The following is an 18,919-nucleotide window of genomic DNA, read 5'->3' as shown; positions in this document are numbered from 1 at the left end:
CTTCCTTCCTTCCTTCCTTCCTTCCTTCCTTCCTTCCTTCCTTCCTTCCTTCCTTCCTTCCTTCCTTCCTTCCTTCCTTCCTTCCTTCCTTCCTTCCTTCCTTCCTTCCTTCCTTCCTTCCTTCCTTCCTTCCTTCCTTCCTTCCTTCCTTCCTTCCTTCCTTCCCCACCGTCCTCCATGCAAGCTCCTGTGAACTGACTGAGTCTATGAATGATTTTAATTTGAAGTTTTTTGGTTGCCCTGGGCCCAGCCCTTCCCCGTTCCAAGTTGCTGTGTTGGTTTTTCCGGAGTCCTTGTTGTCCGTCCACCCCAACCTACCTTCTGTCTGCACCCCCTGGCTCTGAACCCGTCCCCTGGCTAGTTCCCTCTGTTCAGTTCCTTTCCTTTCTGTCCCAGAGCCGAATTTGTCCTGACCCACCCTCCTTTTGGCAGTTGAACTGACTAGGTTTGTACCTTCTCACCGACGTTTACATCAATAGACCATGTAAAGCATTTTTGTGCACTTGATTTCATGGGTTAACAATGGCATTGATGTGGCTGCTAGGAGTAGCTTGTTTCAGTCCATACCAATTATTATTTTATTTTTTTTCTCTCTTTTAGAGGTTTTTATGGTTTCGTGTAAGCAGTTAATGTAAATATTGTGAGCATTACAGGTCATGCAGTGTTGTAACATTTTAAAAAAATGTTGCACCTACTTTACGATTAAAAAAACTGGTCACTCCTACTTGAATTTTGCCCTTAGAGCCATTTCTTTCTCTTTGCATTAAAGCATAATCTGCTTTTTTGATGGAGGCCCAACCCTTCTTTCTACCTTATTATTTTTTTGTTTAACAAATCTCTATTTTTTCTAACAGAAAGACTTAAAAACAAAAATTAAAATAATAATAATAGTACTTTTTGCCTACTTTCTAATTTAAGAGAGAATTCCTATATTTAAAAGGTGAAATAAATTAAAAAAAAAAATCCCACAAAAAAAAATAATAAAACAAAAACCAAACCAAACCTTCCTTTGTGGAAAGTGGAACAAGACTTTGTCATTTCATATGGCACAATCACAGGAAACTGGCTGAGGGAAGAGAACCCACCACGTCGACCAGTGTCTCGGTAGGTGAGGGAACGACGTGATGTTCTGAGGATGTAAAAATGTTCCTTATCCTTGTCTATTTATTTATTTATTTATTCTGCCTTTCCTTTGCTAAGTGGGTGACAACGTGGTGGAGTCATTCAGGTGACGTTCACATTAAAGGAAATATTCCTCTTTCCTATTATGGTGCATTTTGTGAACACCATAAAAAAAAAACAAACAACAAAACGAACCCAACAAAACCCATTTATGTCAATGGATTTTTGTTCATATTTTCACTCCTGCCAGAAAACCTTTGGCTGGTGTCAGCTGCAAAAATTATATCCACATAGTTTTTTAAAAAAAAAAGTGAAAATAATAATTAAATAAAAACCCCACCTCTGATGTCCCAGGTCTATAATACTCACAGTCTAAGGTTTTAGGGCTTCAAAAGAACTTCAAATTTAAAGGTGTTGCCTAACTCACTTTTGCAGAAGGTTTATGAGTATTGTGATGTCCTTTGGGAGTCCCTGAGTTTGATGGTCTAGAGATATTAGAGGGCTTGTGGTGGACTGAATTACCTTAGGACTGCTACCTTTCTTAGCTACAGTTTGTATTTTGCTATGTAGGGTTGTAATGTGAGAATTCCAGGAGAGCAGTAGCATTGAAGTGCTTTTCTATTTAAAAAGAAAAAAGAAAAAACAAACCCATTTTAGTCTTACTAAGAATTAGAGATTTTTTTAATATCAGTTTTGTAATTTTTGATAAAGTTGTCAATATGATGATTAAATCACCAGAAAAACCAGTTCCTGTGATGTTCTCTTGGGGGCAGGGACCACGTCTTCCTCTCCGCTTGTCAAGGTGCCAAGGACGGGACGGCCCAGGCCCAAACAGGGCCACGGGCACCACTATCAAATGAAATAGCAACCAAGGAGGTTGAGGTTGATTTAAATGCTTAGAAGCCAAGAGAATTCAGAGTTCAGGCTGCAAATCCGATTACCTGACCTTAGCTTGCCTGCTGTGTCCTCCCTGGAGGTAACGGCCTCGCCAGGTGCCGTGTCCCGCGGGTAAGGTGAGGAAGCTGACGGCTCTGGAAGCTCTTGCTCTGCCACCCAGGACCTTCTCACCCAACCAAAGCAGACCTGTGAACCCAGCCCCTGGTCCCTCCTTCTCTCTGCTGTTGTTACTAACGGAGCAACTTCTCAGGATTCCCCAAGAAATGACCATTAAACCAGTGGTTTAAGCTCGTTACTGGTTCACAAAATCCCAAACACATAAACAGACCGTTTAGATCAAAACCTGCTGTTCCCTCTGGTGTCCAGTCAACTCTGGAAAAACACTTGGAGGCAAAAAGGAATAAATCCTACCCCAGAACAATTTCTCTACCCCCATGACACAAACCTGGGGGCTTCCTGGGGACCCCCATCCCCCCAAAACCTTGGGAGCCTGCAGCCTGCTGTGCCCGGGGCTCCTGCCCACAGCTGGCCCCTCTGGACCTGGTTCTCATGCACTTGCACCAGCGAGGACTCGAGGGTGATGGCAGAAGAGTGAGGCTGAGCTCACATGTTCCCTGCAATACCGTGATATTGTGACAGTGGGGGCTGGTTCTGTCTTACTGTGCCCCAAAATCCCTCCTTGTGGGACTGGGTCACTAAAACATCACGTTTGCTTTGCATTTGACAGTTACGCAGCGGGAAGTCGGGCCTCTCCCCATCGACTCTCTCTGCCGGGTTTCAGGATTTCTTTATTGGCTGTGAAGACTTACAAGCAATTTTTGTTGTTGTTTCTGGTTGGTTGGTTGTTTTTTGTTGGTTGGTTGGTTTTTTAAAAAAAGAAAGGAAAAGTAATCTGAGGTTTGATTCAAAATATCCCCAAGTTCTGGAGAAGTTTCGTCTCTCGCGTTTTTACCTGCTGTGAGATAAGTATTTGTGACTTGAGTGCCATCCCAACAGAAGATGAGGGGTGAGGAGCTGGAATAGAAAAACATAGTATTTATATAAGATAGAAATTGGAAATTCCTGTTTTGGAAAAGAGATGGGAAACGGGCAGGGTTTTGATGTCCTTACCCTGGACGAAGCGAGTGGAGGAGACAGAGCGATTCCTGCGTGCAACCCCCAAGGCAGCACCAGCAGGGGTTGCCCCAGGTCAAAGAGAACAGCCCTGCACGTGCTGCATCCGCTGGTGTTTTAATTCAGGGCAGGAATGGAAACCAAGCCCCCCGGGCTGGCTCCAAGCCCCGCTGTAAGTCCAGCTTTGAAGGTACTGAACCCCTGACTGTGGGATGGGAGAACAACGTCCACTGCAGCCACGTGGAGAGCTGGCAGGTAAGTCCTCCCGGGGCTGTTGTTGGGCTCACTTAGCTAATGATGTTAATACTATTAACAGGTATTTAAAGCCAGGGATGGGGAGGGGCTGTGCAGAGAAGCGGGGTGGGGTGGGGTGGGGGGGAAAGGCATTTGTGCCCCGAGGAAATATCAAGGTAGCAAAATCAAGGCTTCAATGCAAAAAGTCTGAAAGAATAGTAGCCTAAAAATATAGAAAAGCAAAGGCTTTCAGTTCAAAATGTCTATATAGCTGCTCCTCAGCTGATTTCTGCTTGGCATGGACTTACAGCACGTGAACACAGGCTGCCAGAGAGGATGTGCTATCAGGAACTAACTTTTCAGACAGAAAACAGGTTTATAGAATAGACTTGGGTTTTTTTATCCTATTTCAGAAGTTTCCATCTCATCAAATCACAATCATTTTATGCCATTTTGAAAGAGAAGCAATTCTTAACTCCTGGTACAAATACAGCTCATTTTTTAGTTCCAGGAAAATAATTTCTTGCTCCTCTCACAGATTTTTCTCTAGAATGAGAAAAAGCCAGGAAAAAAATAACAAAAAAGGCTTGGGGTTTGCCATTATCTGTTCTCAGTCATGGGAGGTGCTCTCGGCTGCTGAGGAACAAAGTTAATATCTACCCCTGAAAAATAGGGGAAAACTTTGTTGTGTTCTCTCTTTCTTATCTTCCTCCTCCTCCCCTCTTCCCTTCCCTTCCCTTCCCTTCCCTTCCCTTCCCTTCCCTTCCCTTCCCTTCCCTTCCCTTCCCTTCCCTTCCCTTCCCTTCCCTTCCCTTCCCTTCCCCTCCCTCTCTTCTCTCTCTTCTCTCTCTTCTCTTTTCTCTTCTTCATTTGTTTAATCATGACTGAAAGAAGAATCTGTCACTCCCAGACTTGGTCTCATACACCCTAAGAGTTTCATCAACCAAAATAACAAACCAAGCTTGTGATTCTTCCTCCCAGAAAGACATCCAGAAATCCAATCAGAGGAAAATTACTTTCCTGGTCACAAAGGTGTCATGACAGTATTAAAAAATAGATCCCCCAGACACCTGCTCCATTGCCCAAATAATGACCTGTGTGCCAGTCATCTCAAGCCTGCTCTTCATTTTTTCAGACATGCAGAACTTTATTTTACCAAAAAATTGAAGCTCATATAAATTAGGAGATCTGAGGCTTTGGGCATTTCAGATAACACCATGGCAGCCTTTCTGTTCATTTGGTTTTGATGTTATGAGGAAAGTTTCTGGCCTGTATAGGCCAGGTATTGATGTCCTTCTCTCTTGATTGCCAAGAACCTCCAAAATGAGTGGTGTAGCAGCAGGAGCATCACTGAGGTCCTCCCCTACTCTGGTTACTAAACATAAGATTTTTATTCTCCCATCCCACAGACCTAAGGCTGCACTGGCATGTTCTGCAAGAACTTTTTTGGCCTAATTAAAGCCTGATCATATATGTGATATTTTAAGTGGATGTTGAACTAAAAAGCAGTATAAACTAGAAACAAACAAACAAACAAAACCAAACAAAAAACAACAAACCAAAGAAAACCCAAAACATGTTGAAAGACTGAGTTGGTACCCACACTTTGAGTCTGTGGTTGATCTAGAGAAGGCTTCAGGGTCCAGTGCAGAGCAGGGCTCTGTCTCCAGGGTGGGGAAAGAAGCTTGTCCAATGGTGAGGAAAAAACTGAAATTAATTAAAACCCGAAGAATTTAGGCCCTTCAGCATGTGTTATAGTAGTGAAATTATTTTGTGTTGTGTTATTTGACCTGTTACTCAGAATTAAGGAACCTTTTCCCTGAGAAAAGAGCAGGAAAGGGGCTGATGGGAGGAGACCCCCTGGGTCTGCCCAACCTCTGGCTGCTGCCCTCACCGTTGCAGGTAAGTGCCAGGAAAATCCTGATCCTGCCTAAACCTTTGTGTTTAGTACTTGGTTATGATGGAATGGTTAAATTAGACCAGAAAGTATTAGCACTAAAATTAAAAAAATAAATGGCATAAATAAAATCGACAGATTTTAAAAGAATACAAATGAGAAGAGGTTTCTGTAGGTAGCAGCAAGGTATTTGCAACCCTCAAACCTGCAACGGGGCAATAATTTTGTAGACATTGCACATTAGGTGCTGCTTTAGCACCCACTTTGACAAGTGTCTGCACAGGTGCTGACTCCAGAGGTACCTTCGAACTCCTCTCCTTGGATCTGGGAATGTAAGGGAGAAGGTCTCCCCGGGGTGGTGGGAGAGCTCCAGGAGCCACCTCAGCTGCATCCCTATGGGTGAAGTGGAAGGAGCTGGTCTAAAATGAGACCCACGGCAACACGCATCCCAGCTCCATGTGATTCTGGTTAAAATACTTGGAATAGTTGTGGGAGAATTAGGCTGAAGCCCAGTAATGGTGCAAATGAAATCTGTCCAGAGCATTTCTACTACAGGCAAAGAGTTCTTGCTGGGGAAGTTCTCCCATGGGTTTAGCTAAACACATGCTCAGGTTTTAGGGAGGAACCACAGGATACCTGCATTTGTTAGGATTTCTCTACCTCACTAGCAGCACAGCTGATATTACTTAGGAACATAAGAAAGGCAGCAAAGCACAGCGAGCAACAAATTTTGAATTATTCAATGCAAATGTCAAGTTTTAGTAGTGAATTTAGATGTAAATCTTTTTTTGAAAGGCTGAGCATTGCCATTAAGCAAGTCCATATGACACTACATCTGCTGGCTTTCTTTTATACCATTTTATTTTTATGTATGCTGGGGAAAAGTATTGGGAATTTCCACATTTGAATTTTAATAACATCATTTCCCCAACTTCTGTTGGCTGTTGATTTCCTGTTTGATGGTGGGATGATTTTTCCTGCACAGGTTAAATCTGTAACCACTTCATTAGCTACTCAAGCTGTGCATCCTCAAATGAAAATTGGCTTTTGTGGAGAAATGTTAGTGTTGAACCCAAGAAGTTGGGTAAATTTAACCAGCTGCCCTTTGCAGAGCATCACCTCCTGTGGTGGCGCTCGGAAGCGACCTCACACTGGGGATCTTGTTGAGTTGCTCCATCAAGAATTCTCCCACGTGTGCAGGGAGGTGGCAGTCTGGATGGAAAGCTGTTTTGATTCCCCCCTCCCCAAACTGGGAGTTACTGATGTCTCCAGATTTTGATTTGGCATTGCATTGCTCCTGCTCACGTGAGACACGGGCAACTCTGTCCAACGTGTCCGCTCTCTTTGGTGTTTATTTCAGCATTGTCACATTTGTCCCCCAGGAGTTACAATCAGACAAAGCCAGTTTAATTCCTTGCAGGAATGGGGAGGGGTGACATAGACCAGAAGGGCGAGGAGGTATCTGGTGCTCTGCAGATGGAAGAGGAGCCTGTGCCCGGGGACTCCTCTCCACTCGATAGAATCAGTCTGCTCAAGTATTTCAATAGTTCTCATTATCCTGTGTGCCTCCAGGATAAGGAGCTGAGAACAATCACCCATTGTCAGTTTATGAAGCAACTTTTTCATCTTCCTTCCCCAAAGACTAAATACTTAATTAAGTAAATGAAAATTAATTACGGAATCTGTAAAACAAGATGTTATCACGTCGCTTCCCCCAAACTGAGCTCTCTCTGCTCTTCCTGCAGGCTCACCCTCCTAACCATTGAATCATGGAATGGTTTTGGTTGAAGGGACCTTTCAAGGTCATCTGGACCAACCCCCTGCAGTGAGCAGGGACATCTTCAACTCGACCAGGTTGCTCAGAGCCCCGTCCAACCTGACCTGGAACGTTTCCAGGGATGGAGCATCTACCACCTCTCTGGGCAACCTGGGCCAGTGTCTCACCACCCTCAGGGTAACAAATTTCTTCCTTATCTCAAGTCTGAATCTCCCCTAAGATGAGAGGTGCCCAGCAGAGCTGCCCAGGTGCGTGGGTGGCTTTGTTCAGCAGATCCTACCTGGAGATGGGAGGGATCCCATTGCCTGGCCAGAGCCCCAGCTTTGTAAGAACATCTCTGCGTGTTTAAGGTCAAGCGCTGTGAAGCAGGTGATTAAAAACATGCATCTGCCTTCCAGGGCTGAGGCTGAAGGGCTTCATTTGGAAAAGATCATTTCCTATCCAAGCATACCTACATTTCTTGTGCTTTGTTAGCAAGAGGCTTAAACTGAGCCCAATTCCAGAAGACGCAAGTGTTGCGTTTCTAGTAATTAGTTTTTAGATGAAGATGTTGCCATTAACTGTCGACAGTGTTTCTCTTATTAACTGTCTGATAAGGGTGGCTGAAGCATCCATTAAAATAATGGATTAAATGGCAGGAGTGAATGGAGTGTGTCATGAGGGCAGTTGAACCTGCAGTGAATGAATACAATTATTTACCAAGTGAAAGGAACGTGTAATAGGTTTATTGATTTTGATCTTACAACTTTTAGGAGATGAACATCTTGAAGATTGTCAAGTATTTTCAGAAGAGCAAAGGTATCCGTTCCACAAACCAGTTAGAACCAGCAGGAGACTTCTCAGCAGCCTGTGCAAGTCCAAGCTGGGCCAGATCATGGAGGGACCAGTCACATCCTGGGGAAGGTGGGTGGAGAGCAAGTGGCCAACTGAGAGGGAGCAGTGGGGACAGCTGGAAGTGGTGCCTCTCTCCAAAATACCTGCTGACCCACAGCAGCAGGAAGCCTGAGAGGGTTGATGTTCTTCAGCCTGGAGAAGAGAAGGCTCCAGGGAGACCTTATTGTGACATTTCAGTACTTAAAGGGGATTATAAGAAAAATGGGGCTAAATTTTATAGCAGGGCCAGTAGCAGCAGGACAAGGGGTGATGGTTTTAAACTAAATGAAGGGAGAAGCACACTAGATATAAGGAAAAAAATTGTTATGATGAGGGGGTGAGACAGCGGCCCAGGTTGTCCAGAGAGGTGATAGATGCTCCATCCCTGGAAACATCCCAGGTCAGGTTGGATGAGGCTCTGAGCAGCCTGGCCTAGTTGCAGATGTCCCTGCTTACTGCAGGGGGTTGAACTAGATGGCCTTGAAAGGTGCCTTCAACCCAAACCATTCCATGATTCCATGATGAGCCCAGGAAAGGAGCTGGCACAGACGCTGCAGCTGCTCTGCCGTTGCCCACGTCCTGCTGCCCGAGATGTTGCCTGTGCTTGGATCTTATTTGCCAAAAAGGCTCAATGAATATTAATGAAAGGGGCTGTAAACACAGCCTGAGGATTCAGCCCCTCACCCTTCAGGGGGTGTTTGGTGGGAGCAGTCACAGGGAAGTGTAAATAGCAAGGGCTGTTGCAGGCACCCAAACCAGCCTGTGATCCTATGATCTTCAGCTACAGGGTTTTATAAACTACAGAAGAAGTGTAGGATGCCCTAAGATGGTAGGACCTCCACATCCACAGGGTTTTTTTGGTTGATAGAAGAAACAAAAGTACAAAACAACCAGGTTTTTTCATCTCCTGGTGTGTAATGTTGCAATTCTGAATACAGCACGAAAAATAGTGCCTAAATCCTTCTTTTAATTTCCAGAGGACTTTACATCTGGCAGCAACATGCAATACATTGCAGAATATTCTGGAAAAAAAGTCTGCCAAAGCTTCATCTTCTACTAGGATGTGACCGAGCAGAAATATTCTGTAACAGATTGAGTTATGTTTTCTTCTCACACAGTAACTGGCTTCATGTTTCAAAATATCAACCACTACAAATGATGTTTCTCTCATGTGTCCAGAGGTACCTGGTATTTACATCCCAATAAGCCAATAGTATTGAAGAAATACATTGTGTTTCAGGCCTTGTGTGACAGCTGTAGCTCTTTCCATCATTATTACTGAAGAATATTTGCACGAGTTCCCATCCCTGTCATTTTAGAAACATATTTTTTTTGCAATTTTGCAAAAGGATTTGCCTCCCTTGATCTCTGCACACGTCGTGAAGACTCTGCTTATTGAGCTCAGCAAGTGTCACCTGTTGACTGCATCTTTCTTCTTGGCTCAGCTGTAAATTAGCCCAGGCAGAAGTTTCACAGAAAACTGAAGTATTTGTTTCAAGAGAGTTAAATGTTGCTGTAGCTCTGATCTTTCCTGCTTTTCTTTCAGACAAACATACGTTCACCCGGGTTGTTGGAATCGATGAGTGAGGGTATATATTGGGAAGTGGTGTGGGTTTGAAGTGGGATTTGCTTTGATATTTCTGTGCAAATCCATGTGATAGCTCACTGACTCACGGAGCTGAAAATAGGCAGTGATATCAGCCACCAAATTCTTTACAGATTTTTTTTTACATTATTTTTTTCCTTATCTTGCTTAGCTAGCTGCTCTTCTAAAAAAATTCAGGTAATTATTCAGCTCTGTGCTTAGATTAAAACTCCAGATAGCATCACTCTTACTCACTGATGAATCACACGGGGACAAATTTTGGTCCTACTGAACAAACTGCGTGTTGCCTTAGTCAGAAGTTTGTTTAGCAAATCACATGTCAGGCTTAAATTAAGCACTTGCTTAAAGCAGATACTTTTGGAATACATGCTGGGAAGTTTGCATGTAAGATTTATATTGATTTATATAGATAAGACTTATATTGAAAGCTTCTCAAAGCAAAACTAGAGAACAACGAATTCTGCCCAAGGTCTAGGGCCAGTCTTTATCCCCAAAATGCACCAGTTCAGCTTCTCCTGTCACAGGCCACCCCTGGAAAGAGACTGGCCCATTCTTGACATCCACCCTTCAGATATTTATAGACATTAATAAGATCCCCTCTCAGTCTTCCTTTCTCCAGACTAAACAGCCCCAGGTCTCTCAGCCTTTCCTCATCAGACAGATGTCCCAGTCCCTTCATCATCCTTGTAGCCTCTGTTGGACTCTTTCCAGCCTATCCCTGTCCCTCTGGAACTGGGCAGCCCAGAACTGGACACAATCCTCCAGATGTGGTCTCACTAGGGCAGAGTAGAGGGAGTGGAGAATTTACCTTGACCTTCTGGCCACACTGTTCTTTATGCATCCCAGGATACCATTGGCTCTTGTGGGTTGAAATACAAATGGATGTCAATAGCAACTGAATCTTCCAAACTACCACCAAATGGCTCTTGACATGAACAGAGCTGTCCTGCCCAGTCTTGAACGAGATAAATGGGACTTTACCTGAAATTATCATTTAAAAGCTAAACACAACATGGGCAACGTAAATAAAAGCAAAAAGCCTTGTCTCAGAACAGAGCACTTGTGAGGTTTGAGCTGAGGTCGTGATGTTCAGCTTAGAAGTTACACATGAGAGGGAAGTGGGGCTGGGTTGCCTGCACTCATGGCACCAACATCCCCTGTGTTGCAGAAATGTTAGAGGAGAAATGAACTTTGCAAGTCTATTTTCTAACAAATTGCAGGTATGGTTAAAAGAGGGGAAAACAATCCAGCAGTGTAATGTATTCAGAGGACACCCTGCATGTTGATGTGTCCGTGGGACAAGGAGAAATGCAGAGATGAGACTGGCAGATTGCAGCTCAACCACAGCATTTGGGGAAAAAATATTGCCACATCTCCTGGTGCTGTAGCAGACGAGGGCTCTGCTCTCCTTCCGAGCTGGAGAAAAGGAAAAGCTTTCCTGGTGCTGGTTAAGCATGACCAAGTCTCTGCCCACAGTGGGATGAAGACCTGAGAAGTCATTAGTCAGGGAATTAATAACCTCAACCGTGTGCCAAGACCTACAGTTTCTTGTTGTAGTTGTCTTGTCATGTGGAGAATCTGTTCCCTCTGCAATTGTTAACTGAGCAAAACACAACATGTAATTAAAAATCTTGCTATAAATACATTAATAACAGAAGGAGGACTAGGGAGAATCTCCATCCTTTATTGGATGCAGGGGAAACGTAGTGACAAAGGAGAGGAAAAGGCTCAGCTGCTAAATGCCTTCTTTGCCTCAGTCTTTAGCAGTCAAACTGGTTGTTTCCTAGACACCCAGTCCCCTGTGCTGGAAAATGGGGAGGTGGGGCAGAATGAGACCTTCATAATCCAAGAGGAAATGGTCAGTGACCTGCTACACCACCTGAACATCCCTGAGTCTCTGGGGCTGGAGAGGTTGCACCCAAGGGCACTGAAGGAGCTGGTGGATGCACTCACCAAGCTTCTTTCCATCATTTACCAGCACTCCTGGCTAACTGGGAAGGTCTCAGTGGACTGGAAGGTAAGACTGAAAGAATTAGCTAAACACTAGAGGAAGCTTTATAATCTTTCAAAGCCAAACCAATAATTAATCTTGCTCTCCATGCTTCAAATTGGTCATATAAAAGGATGAAAAAAAATAAATTAAAATATTACTTGCTTTTCTGGTTTTTTTTGTGTATGTTTTCTATTTCAACAGATATGCTGCCAGGTGTGTCTGCTCCAAAGTGATACTACTAAAAATCTGATGAGGCCTAGAGAAGCCTTTTGTTAAAAGCAGATCATAAGAAAATTCTCTTTAAGCTTAGTTAAGATCCATATTATTCATATTTGGGGAGTAAAACTAAGATGCTACAGAAACATCCCAAGGTTTTATACCAAATCTGTGTGAAAAGATTTAGTAATGTATTTTTCACTTTCCCCAAGAAACTCAGGAAGCTCAGGGTCTAAATAATTAACTGATTTGATGCTGATGATTGATTTAATGTTAATAAACTTTTTCTTTGAAAGCCTCTGAAAAATGCATTGCTAGGGTCTTTTTTGGACTGTCTTCTGCCAATTTGACATTAGTTGTGCCCCTGCTAAAAGGAAGACTGAAAAAGGCAGCACATTTTTTGCAGACAAAGCCACTTAAAACAGATTTTTTAAGTCACAGAAGCAGTTTAACACATCAGGAGTCTCAGTTCCCAGTCCCTGCAGATCAGCACGACTGAGGATTCCACCCTAGTCACTTGTGAAAATAATGTCATCTATTGCTAGAGGAGGATCACAGCTGGGAGGTGGTTGGGTTTGATGTTGCAGGGATTGGGAGGCTGGAGAAAGAGAGGAGGCTTCAGCACTCAATGTAGAGCTAACAGGTATTGCATCTTTAAAACAAGACATCTACCCCTAGTTTTTCAAGTTTCACGGTTAGGATTTTTTGATGGAAATACTCCTTCTATTCCCATTTGTCAGCAAAAAAGCAAGGTAACCTCTGAGAGCCAGAGCAGCTCATTGTCCTTCTGTGTTCCAACACATTTTAGGATCACAGACGAATTGAGATTGGAAGCAACTTCTGGAGCTCCTTGGCTGACCCCTACTCAAAGCAGGGCCACAGTGGAAGTTAGGTTTAGTTGCTCTGAGCTTTGCTCTGTGGGGGTTTTGGCATCTCCAGTGGAAAAGGTTCCCCAGCTTCCCTGGGATGCTGCATCCATGTTTAGCCCAACTCACTGTGAATTTTTTTTTCCCTTTTGCTGAACCACTTCTCCTTGTTGCTGCTTGTAACTCTTCCCTCCTCCTTTCATGGTAGACCTCCAACAAGACATAACTCATGGCTTGAAGCTTTGAGCCATCTGACCCCTTCAACCATTCCATATTCTCTCTTACAAGGTTCATAAAAATAAAGTTTCCTGCCACAGGTAATTTCTCCAGGGAATAGAGCCACCAGAAAGGCCATCTCAGAGCAAGAAGAAAGGGCCTGTAGAGTTACTGTGAAGTGCTTTGGTAAAGCACATCTTCCCTGAGACACCCCAGAACTGCTGGTTCTTGAGATCATGGGGACAATGCAGTGCAGATCAAACACCTTGACAGATAGGTTAATTTCTGTTCATTAGCACCACAACCTGAGAATGAATCTTCATCCCCCACTACAGTGATCCAATATCAAACTGTTGTTTCTCTACTGTTCTTCCCCTCACACAGCCCTCCCTCTCTACTGCTTTTACCAGCAATTCAGAATAGCCATTTTGTTTCATTTTCCAAATGTTGGTGTGGTTTTTTTTTTCCTGATTTGGCCGTGTGACATTTTATTTTGCTGGGAAGTGGCAAAGAAATACAGGGAAAATTTGATCATGTTCTCATAACCTTCTGAGGCTCCACATTGCAATAAGCCTGAAGCTTTAAACAAAGAGGTTGCTATTGGGCTAAATCTCTGCATTCGTTTTTCTGCTCTGACAGTAATATACTTCTTCCTGCTAGAACCACTGTATAAAATTTTGATTGGCTCAGTATTGAATCAAACAAGAAAAGGGTTAAGAAGTGTCTTCTGTTGCTTTAAGGGGTCGCTGTGGGTCAGCAGTAGACTGGGTATTTATTATTATTTAAATTTTGAGTACAGGCTATTAATCAAGTTGCCCAAGTGGGTAAGGTCTCACAAGAATGGGTCCATGAACTACAGAGAAATCTGTCTTTGTGTCTCCTGTTGCAGTGAGTGTAATTGAGTCCTGTCGGATAGATAAGGCGAGAGGAGATGGGATCTTGTGCTTCGTTATATTTTGCTTTAAAGGAAAACTTAAATCTGTCATTCTTTTTGATCAAAGGAAGCATAGCCTGTGTTGCATTATACATTCACTGAGAGGAAAAAACTTGGTAGTTTACAAATGTATTTGGGATAATCTGGACAGATTGGGATTACAACTCCTAGGCTTTATGGAACATTTTTCCTCTGAAGGATTAACCTGTGACTTCAGGAAAGGCTCACAAAAAATATCTGTGTGCTTAAAAAAAAGAGAGAACTGTGCAAAGAAATCCAGTAACAACTTGGGGGAAATGGGAATGGACTCATTTGAGCTCTTTAAAAATATAACTATTGCACTGGGATTTTTTTTCAATTGCAGATTTATATTAACACTGATGTAATTATCTTTTTATATAAAGCAAGATTTCCCACTCCTTTATTTCTCCTTTGTTTCTAAGAAGGAGTAATTAGTGACACTATTCAGGTGCTTGCAGAAACATTGCCAAACCCAGTCATCCTTTTGTCTTGGAAGACTTCTGCTAGACCTGGAGCAGCCAAAAGCACTTGGTGTCCCGATTTTTAATCTCATAGTCATTATTCAGGATTTCAGGGTTACAAATTCCCATCACACCTGTGACATTCCCTGATTTGCCTATGAGCCAGCATGGGAAGTATTGCACAAAAGTGACTCAAGCCTTCAAAGCCTCAGGAACAAGGATTAAAGCTTGACAGGAGGTTGTCTTGCATTGCCTCACTGAGGGGCAACCCAGACAGAAAGTGAAACAACTGCAGCAGGTTTGTGGCACAGCATCATGGCGCCTGTGCGGGCTCTTCCCAAACTGTCCCATGTGGTTTGTTTACCTGTTCTGCTCTCTTCTTGTTTCAACCTGTTTCCAGCTGCTTCTGGTCCTCTGTGCACTGGAATCTCCTGTCGAGGCTTTCCCCTTCCTTTTTGGCCACAGAACTTGTTGTAGTTCCACAAATCCGACCTTGCCCTATCCATTGTTTGCATTTGCATCCCTCCCAGGCTTGCACGTGAACATTGAAACCGGAAGGCATCACCTTTCCCTCACTTCCACCTCTGTTCTCTCACCCTGCCTGCTCTATCCCACACCCACCATTCAGTTCCCACTTCTCAATCTTTTCTTCCTTTTTTCTTATACTGAAGCTCAGCAAACTGTTGTGAGCAGGTTCTGCTCTGCCCCTACTCCAGCCCACCCCTTGCCATCACACCTCCTGGGCAGCCAAACCAGCCCAGGGCCCAACCACTGCCCCATGGAGTAACCATGGCTCAGCTCCAGCTCCTCAACCTCAACCAAGCCCTCCCAGTTCATACTGGCTAAACACGTGGTGTGGAGGTGAATACACATGAACGTCTACAACTGGTAGTTCACTTTAATACCTCTTTAACACAACTAGTTCCTCGCCTCTTCTCCCTCTCTGCTTCCATCACATTTGAGATCAAATCCCTGAACTTTCTAGGACAGGACCTGGCAATAGGTACAAGGCTTTGAGGTCCAACCTAAATGCAAACACTCTGCTGTGAAGTAACTGCACAAGAGTGAAGGAGTTGAATGTGCTCACCAGTGAACTCCCATCTTTTCAGGGAGCAACACTGACTTCTTAGTCAGAGAAGAATAAATTGCTCAGCTGAGCACAGCTCCCAGTGTTGTTCCTGAGGAAGCAAGAGTTGGTATAAAGGTGTGACATTCCTGGAAGCAGGTTTGTGTATTTATCAAGCTAAGATTGTACAGGGAGCAAGATATTTCAATGAACGGCAATCAGCAGCAATTTGGAATATCCTAGATCAGATTTGCTATGACTTATGTCTGCTTATTAAAAGTGTCTATGTTAATCATATTTTCTTAAAAAAAAAATAAGCAAGGAAGTACCGAAATGTGAAGCTTTGCTGAGTGTGTACCCCAAAGAGGATCACCACTGCTCACTGCCACCACCAAGCTTTCATTTTCGTTTTGACTTCCCTTGCAATCAAGCTAAGAGCTCTGTTCCTTGGTGCTCAGGAACGTTGCTGAGAGACACTTGTTTTCCTGTGATTACTGTCAGTCCCATTTTCCAGAAAAAATTGGGGAACTACAATGGCATTCAGAGGAACAGCACGACACAGAAAGAGGTCACCAGAGCGAGAGGAGGAACGGCAGCCACAGCCACTGCTCTAGAGGTGGGGTGGCTGCCGGCTTCTCATCCCAGCTATAGAGAAGCACTGAGATGGTTCTTGAAGGAGTTAAGACCCTGAGAATGGAAAAAATCCCAAGATCTGATGGAGTGCACACAAAAGGTCTGGTATATACACAGAGAAAGGAAAACAAACTCTATTAGAGGAGGTGGAGTTTGCTGCTAGGAGCATTTACAGCACAGGGTTTCTGCACAGACACCTCGAGAAGCCTTGGACTGTGCCCATGCCTGAATTTACAAAATCCAGAGGGTCACCCCAGCAGCCAGGGTCACCTCAGCTCAGCCAGGCACCCCGATGTCAGGCTCCTGCTCCAGCTATCCCACCACTATGGAACAAGCTGCATCCTGCATCAGCAAAGGTGTCTTTCCATGGGGAGACACTCTGCTGCACCACGGTGCCTGTCTTCACCGTATTCAGCCATTAAATACATCCCTCCCCCTGCAGTGAGGACCACGACTCCAGAACCCGAGGCTGGGCCTCCAGTTGTGAGGACCAGCCTCAGAACCAGGGAAAATGTTGCCATTCCTAATCAGTAAGAAATACTGTTATATCTGGGCCACTAATCCAGAAGACAGCAATTACCATGATTTGTTTTTTTTTTTTTTTTTAGGTAAGCTTGTGGCTTTTAGGCTATTTATAAAAAGTTACACTTTGTATTTCCCTATTTCTTATTTTTACAGTTCCTGCAAAATTATTTTTAGGAAACAGACCTGCCTCTACCCTTGCACTAAAATTCAGAATGTTGAAGCTCTGAAGAGGAAAGGGCAGGTTGGATGGGGCTCTGAGCAACCTGATCGAGTGGGAGGTGTCCCTGCCCATGCAGAGGGGTTGGAACTAGATGACCTTCAAGGTCTCTTCCAATCCAAGCTATTCCATGATTCTATAGACTCTTACTGCTGGGACAGAGGTTTTCCTACAGCCAGCTTCAGGGAAATGGCTTCACTCTGGGTTCCAAACATTGAATTAAAAGGGTAACATTTTTTTAATACTCCATGATTCTTACTTTATTGGCACTTCGAGTGGCAGGATGGGGTTTATTTTTTAACACAAGCTAAGGATCTTCCAGCTCCTCAAAACACATTAATTAAAATCAATACATTAATTAATTATCTTGGTTTTGCCTCCTGAGGTGTGAGACTCTGGGATAAATTTGTATATATTTGTAAGCTTGGTTTTCATGCATTTCTCCACTAGATTTTTCTAAATGACAGCTGAGTAAATATCTCTTTTCGAGGCCTACTCTTAGCTTCCAAAACTTAACAACATAAATACAATCTTCATTATGCACCAATTTTGACAGCAGTTTCCCAGATCCTGCCATAATCCTTCTTTGCCTCTTCACTGGCCACTGCTACCTCTTTCTTGGGGTTAAAACACATGAATGTCCAACACTGACCCCAGTCACGTGTCAGCAGTGGAAGCTGCAGGGCTCTTCAGCACGACCAGGAAGGGACAACCCTGCACCTTGCTGAGCATCATCTGGTTTTACTTAGTGCAAAGGGGCATTTTTTTGGTTGAGGGGGAAGAGGAAACAACAGGAAAGGATATTTGTTTGTCTTAAGAGAAATAACAAAAATCTATGCTGAGATTTCCTCACCTGCAGGAGGGGTTTGATATTTGTACTGTTTGGCATTATCCCTGCCTGTTAGTTTGCATGAATTCCAGATACTGACACATCAGCTGTTACTTTGAAGCCCCTGGCCAGCCTCCCAAGCCCACCCGTGAGTAACCAAACCAGCTGGCTCGGCATGATCTCCCTTCACACTTTCACTGCAAGATCCCGCCCTGTGACGCTGAGGCTGTTGCACGGGAATCTCCTGTCAAGTCCTGCCTTCACGTACCAAAAAACCCAGCAAGTCCCTCCATCCTGACCACTTTCAACATGAAGTGATGCCAAATAGGTTCCAAATGCCTGGCTTAACAGTCAGCCCCTGGTTCCTGAGCTGCACTTGCACAGGTGGCCAATGGCTTTGTTTTATGTTCTTCTACCTGTGCTCAGTGTAACTTCTCTGTGAGAGATGGACATGTAGGCACGTCTGCATCCATGAAGAACAAATTTCAGCCCACAAGGTAAAACTGAGTATCTTAACAAGCACCTTTCAATGACCTCTCTTAAAGGGGGTGTTTTGCCACCTCAGTGACTGGTATCTGTGGGGCAAACCGGTTGTTCTGTGGGGTCTGTGTCACCTCATGGAAAACTGAAGTGGTCTGCCACAGAAACATTCAGGATTATGGAGTATAAGCCTAAGACAAATGCATCTGATTTCATAATTGCACTGTTATTAACTGGCTGACCTGTGCCTCTTCAGACTCAAAATCCAAGGTTTTATACACTAGCAAACAGCTGCACCAGGTTCCTCTGGAGAGCTGATGACCCCTCCTGATGCCTGTACCCAATGCCAATACCTTCAGACATAAAGCACCCTTTTCTTTTAATTTTAAGCTTATTTCTTGGCATGGATATTTTTTGGTATAAAACTCTTAAATCAGGAGCTTCCTGCAGCTTTCCAGCTCAAGCATCTTTCATCATTTTACCTTCCTGCTACAACTTGGGCAATCAGCTCTTTTTATAGCTGCTTTTTTATATAGTTTTCTATGGTGTCTGTTGCTGCCAGGCTCAAGATTTTAACTCAATTTTCAACTTTTACAGTTTTCATTATTCAGAGCTTTAAATCCCCTGAGATTCTATTCCATACTAGATTTCAGGTTTTGGCTGACAGGTTTTGGTGACCTTCAAGAGGAAAATGTGTGGGCTTCCAGTCCCCTAACCTCTTTGAATAATTTGATATAGAAATGGTTTGGAACAGCTGATACATTTAACTCTGAACATTAGCCACTAAGCATGCTTAGTAGCTACTTTGATCAAGCTCTTTTTCCTGACAAAAAACCCTTTGAAATGAATAGGACAGAGGTTCCTTTCACTTCAATAGGAGTTCTCAGACATAGGGAGAAAGAAGGACTTCATAACCTTTAAAAAGACTCCCCTAGTCCATTCA

Source organism: Apus apus, chromosome 6, assembly GCF_020740795.1.
Source record: "Apus apus isolate bApuApu2 chromosome 6, bApuApu2.pri.cur, whole genome shotgun sequence".
NCBI classification, from domain to species: Eukaryota; Metazoa; Chordata; class Aves; order Apodiformes; family Apodidae; genus Apus; species Apus apus.
The sequence above is the reverse complement of the archived record's forward strand: the minus strand, read 5'-3'. Positions refer to the sequence as shown.